The 5,619-nt window shown below is 42.3% G+C and overlaps 1 long non-coding RNA gene across 1 annotated transcript; it reads right to left on the bottom strand.

Annotated features, from left to right (window-relative positions):
- Positions 1 to 379: 379 nt before the first annotated feature.
- LOC139042577 (uncharacterized) lies at positions 380 to 4,802 on the bottom strand. Its single transcript, XR_011499475.1, has 3 exons — positions 4,702 to 4,802; positions 844 to 1,000; positions 380 to 569 (listed from the first exon to the last, which is right to left on the bottom strand). It is a non-coding gene; the product is annotated as an uncharacterized lncRNA (long non-coding RNA).
- Between the last annotated feature and the right edge of the window lie 817 nt (positions 4,803 to 5,619).

Here is a 5,619-nt window from a genome sequence, read left to right as displayed (position 1 = left end):
TCCTGGGCGCAGACATGGTACGCTCGTCAGGCCACGTTGAGGCGGCGTCCCACGTCCCACAACTAGAAGGACATGCAACTCAGATGTACAACCGTGTACGGGGCGGGGGTTGGGGAGATAAAGCAGAAAAAGAAAAAAAAAAGATTGGCAACAGTTGTTAGCCCAGGTGCCAATCTTTAAAAAAAAAAAAAGAAAGAAAGTTCCCAAGAGATTATATTTTAAAAGTTCTCATCACAAGAAAAAAAGAAATTTGTAACTATGTGTGGTGATGGATGTTATTGTGGTAATCATTTCACAACATATACATATATCAAATTGTTATACTGTACACTTTGGGCTAATACAATGTTATATGTCAATTACATCTCAATAAAACCAGAAAAACATGATAAAAAATACAACTTGAAAGAAAGATATTGAGGAAAAATAAAAGGAAATATTACACATTTTGAATTTTTTTATTCATTCAACAAATATTGAATGAGAACATACTATGTGTCACGATTGTCCCATTAGGTCTTGGGGACACAGATCTTCAAAGGTATATTCAAAGATGACTCGCATCATCTCTGCCCAAAAGGAGTTCACAGTTCAGTGGAGAAAACAAACAGCAGGGGAAAAACACAGAATATGGTAAATATTTAGGGGTGGAGAGGAATTGAGGTTGACATTTATATACTAAAATTCAAATATGCAAAAACTTTAAATATATTTCTTATAACTATTCTTAGCTTGTGCTCAATCCCCAATGACAATATACATACACAAATCTTAAACTTTCCAATAAAAAATAACTTGGTTTCCTCTAGGCTCTTCATTCCTTTCAGGTAGACATTTACTCACCTTGCCGGTTCAAACTCCCTGTCAGGTCTGCTTCCCCTTTCCAAAGGAGCTCGGGCCACACTCCCGCTTCCTTCTCAAGATGGCGCTGGGGTGCAGGGGAAACTTCCTATCCTGATGGCATCCGGCATGGATGCATAGGGCGAGGTCTAGAAGGGTGCTGAACACAGAAGCTTCTGTCTCCATGGAATTTGAGGTACACCACCCTCCCAGCACACAGATGTGTTCCGGCTCACCAATCTGGAAGGTCTGCAAACCTCATCCCTTTGGATTTTTGTGGAGGCTTCGTTACACAGCCGTGACTGATTATATCATTGGCCATTGATGATGGAACTCAATCTCCAGCCCCGCTCCCATCTCCAGAGGTGAGGAAAGAGGGCTAAAAGTCCCAGCCCACTAATTGTGGTCCATTCTCCTGGCAACCAGCCCTCATCCTTAGGTTACCTAGGGGCTTCCCAAATGTCACCTCATTAATATAATTCAGGTGTGCTTGAAAGGCACTTATTATAAATAATAAGACATCTATTTCACCTTTATGGCTCTGAAGCTATTTCAGGAACTAAGGACAAATAAACAAATATTATAACAAAAGGTGCTCCCATTGCTCTTATTGCTTAGGAAATGCCAAGGGTTTCGGGAGCTGTGAGCCAGAAGCAGTGGATGAAGACCAAATACATATTTCTTATTATAAATTACAGTATCACACCACCCCATTTCTCCCCTCAGCACTGGGGGAGGGGGGACTTGCCTTTTTCGTGTGAGATATCTTTCCTATGTCGTATCCTGAGTTCTCTCTACACTCACAGTAAAATGTCCATCACCTGCATAGGCCCAGATCTGCTCTCGGGGATGATCTGAGTCTCTAGAAAGTCCTTTTCTCTTTCAACAAAGTCTGGCTTTCAAGACTATTGCCTGGCTATAGATTAAAAAAAAAATCTAATTTGAAATTTAAAACTGAACCATGATCCTTCTGTTCTAGGTTATTTCCACCCTCTCTTGAGCCACTGGTTCAGTGAGTGCGCAGCTCCAGGCCTTTTTGGAAGAAAAGAACTGCACTGTGGTTTAACATCACCAGTACAGCACCTGGCACATCTGCTGTGTGGCCTGTGGAAGCACAGATGTGATCCGCTGCAGGGACTGTGTCTTAGCCATCTTTATTTACAACACCAGCCACAGGCCTGGCATATGGGAGATGCTCATTATGCGTGTGTTGAAGGGGTCTGGAAGGCTTCATGATAGAGGTGACATTGAGTCAGGCCTTGAAAAATAAATGAGTAGGATTTTGATCTAGGGAAATGGGCAGAAAGGGCAAAAACACAAAGACATGGAGGCATCGGAGAGAGTGGCATGTTCAGGACTGGTGAGCAGCCCAGCCTGATAGGCGGGTCATGGGACACGAGACTGAAAGGGACACTGAGGCAAACACTAAACGACTTGAATGACAGGCTGCATAGTTGGGATTTCAATGGGAAGGAAATGGAGGGAGCTGATGCAGGCTAAAAATGGCATGTGCTTCCAATGCTTTATTGGTCTGTACCAGATTACTGGGGAGGCCAGCAGAGCATTACAGGGGGTTCTCCCCTGACCTTTTGAGACTGATGTCAGCAGATGTAGCTGTGTCCTCTCCATTCCTAAACATGCCCCTTCGTCCTCTCCTCATAGACTCAATGCTGGCCAACCCACATTGACATTTCTGAGATTCCCACGTTCTTATCTTAGACTATGGCTGAAAACACCACACAGTCAACTACACCACAAAGTAGAAATATCCCAAAGAAACAAATTTCATGACCAAGAGAAGCTTCATTTTTTCCAAATGGTCAATGAAAATCAAAATGCTGAATGATGTAGCCAAGAAAATATATATATCTCAAATGATAAATACATTTGTTCATCAAATTCAAGTTTTGCAGTCCTGATGAATGCAATGTGAATATTTTTACCAGCCTTTGTTCCAAGACAAAAAGGATCAGCTTCTCAAAAAGGAAGGTTCAACATCAGCACTTTTTCCTCTGCCTTTTAATGAAACATTGTCTATTCTGGCATAACGGGTTTGTGACGGAACCAGTTATTTCTTTCTAGTCCCCAAACAAGATGAATCCAGTTTGTTCAAGACCAAGAAGTACCTTGCTATCTTAAATATCGCCAGGCATGACATTGTCTCTGAGTCTCCCCATATTCTAAGGATGTTCAGGGACAAATTAGACATGCAGTGTTTATGGAGATTGTGCACCTTTATGCAACAGAAACTTCAGATTTTTTTCTAATGCCTTTCCTCTGTGTATATAATAACTTTCTTTTAAAGGAGAGAATTAGACAAAACTGAAGCTGGAAATTATAATAAAATAGCTTTCAGAACATTAATAATGATGGTAATGTCAGCAATACAATGTGCAGAAATATGCTTTTTAAAAATTGTCCACAAAGATCTCACAGAACTATGTATTCTGTGGGGTTATGTCCCAGGAAGGGGTTATAAGTGAGGCTAACGCAATCGCAAGCGAGCTGGGGAAGCCGGCACGTGTTAATTTGGAGGATCCATAGTCGGGTACGGTTCCGAACATCACGCATATTGGGGCAGGGAGTGGCCGAATACCAATTCATGTCCTCCTTATTCCTTCGCAAAGTCTTTCAAATTGAACCCTTCTTTTCCATCTCCATTGTCACTGCCCTAAATCCAAGTACCATTATATTAAAAGTAGGCTATTGCAATTATTTCCTATTTCAGGGTTTTTTAACCAGGGAATGCAACAAAATTCATGGAAGAGCTTTTTTCAAATACAGATTTCTTGGGCTCCACACCAGACTTCCTGAATCAGAATGTCCAGTGGGGGTCCTAGCATGGGTAGTTAAAAATGCTCCCAGGTAATTCTGAGGTGCATCTCTGATTAGGAATCACTAAACTAAACAACCTGGTCTCTAAACTCACCCTCCACCATTGCATCCCCTCCCCCAGTTAACCTCCCTAAAGCCTCCCTTTGATGATATCCAAAAGCATCAGAAATTCCCAATAATGAAAGGACAGTCGATTGTTGGCTCTCACCCACTGACCCCCATATACAATTTAGGTATTATTCCTCACTCTTCCACAACTTGGCCAAACAGGACCACTCTCTGGCTGGCATTTCCACCGCTGAGCTGAGACTCACGCCTCCTCTCACCTGGCATGGCCCCATCCACCCCAAACACGTCTATCAACCCCTTCCTTACAAACACTCCCTATCCTTTGAGACTCACCTCGAGTCCCACCTCCATAAAGCCTGCTGTGGTCACTTAGGACTCTGTCCACGGCCAGAAATGTTCTCTCTGTCCTGGGAATTCTTACAGCACTTTGTGTGTGGCTGGGGAACGTAAGTACATAATATAGGGGGAATGGGGGTGTCTAGGAGCACAGACTCAAGTGTCCCAGAGCAATTTCTTTAAAGTTAATGTTTTTAAAATGCATGCAAGTTTTGAATTCTCCACAATCTATTATAGAGACCATCAATCCCTCAGAAAGATGTGCCATGTTTATTCTGAAGCTTCTGTTACCCCAGGCACGTGCCATGTACCCCGGGGAATACATCAGTTGAAGTCACTTGGTGGTGTAACAGAGAAAAAGGATTCAAAGCTGTTTGAAATAATGAACTTCTAACCTCCAACCTCACAGACCTGACCATTTCCATATTCAGAAAGACAAAGTCCTCTGGTTAGCAGGACTCCCCGTTCTTAGAAGACATTTGGAACCCTTCTGATTCCCGAGCATGTCATTTGGGGTCCCCAACCCTGACCTCATCAGGCTCCTCAAAATATTCCTTCCAAACACATACTCCCTCTCTCCAAGAGGAATCTGGGTGAATAAAGTTTCTTCCGTCTCATTACCTCCATCTGTAAGAAGGAAATTCTGCAGTGGTTCAGCCAGGCATGTCATCCACAGGACACCACCCCAGAGATTTCAAGATCCATCACCACTATTTTAGATCAGTAGCTACAGGAGGGAGAAAAAATTAAATGTTTTGTTCTTTTCTGTTTTTACGTGACGTACTTGTCACTGCCAAACCCTACAAAAAAAAAAAAAAGCCAACCACATCTGTCCATACCATAATAAGAAAACATTTGCCTCTAAAACTTTAGGTTAACGCACTAACACACTTTAAGGCCTGGCCATCTATGGCTATCTATCAACTATAAATAGCAGTTAAAAGAAAGAAAGAAACACAGGAACAGCTGGAGGAGGCACAGAGAGGGTAAAGGAAACCCCAGGCCTGTAGCTTATCAAAGCCAAATAGTATGCTAACTTTATGAATGCAAATGCAAAGATCATCTGGAGCCCCCAGTCCTCTCACATCCTCTGGGCCAATTTTTGTTATCGGTCTTCATTCCTTTTTTGTGCACATCTGCCCCATCATCTGTATGGATGAATGTTTAACGTCACAATCTCTCCTACCCAGTTGATTCCAGATATGTGAAAAGGCATACAGGACACACAGCTCCAGCGACCTCCTCTCCAGGCTTCCCAGAGTCTTCCTTATCCCATTGTCATTTGGATATGAACAGTCTGTCTCTCAAATTCCAGGCTTAGAGTGACTCAAATGTTATCCTAAAGATCCTTAGCAAAGCAGATGAGCTAACTATGACCTTAACAAATCATCTTCCAAGAAAAGAAAAATGATGCCCGTCATCTTTAAAAAGCCACTCAATCAACAACAAAATAATGGGCTCATAAGAATGACAATTCTTTTTTTCCCCATGACGCAAACCACATGCAGTAGCACTGCTTTCAAAGGAGTAGTACAATTT

This window comes from Equus asinus, chromosome 30 (assembly GCF_041296235.1).
Source record: "Equus asinus isolate D_3611 breed Donkey chromosome 30, EquAss-T2T_v2, whole genome shotgun sequence".
In the NCBI taxonomy this organism is placed as follows: domain Eukaryota; kingdom Metazoa; phylum Chordata; class Mammalia; order Perissodactyla; family Equidae; genus Equus; species Equus asinus.
The sequence above is the reverse complement of the archived record's forward strand: the minus strand, read 5'-3'. Positions and strand labels throughout refer to the sequence as shown.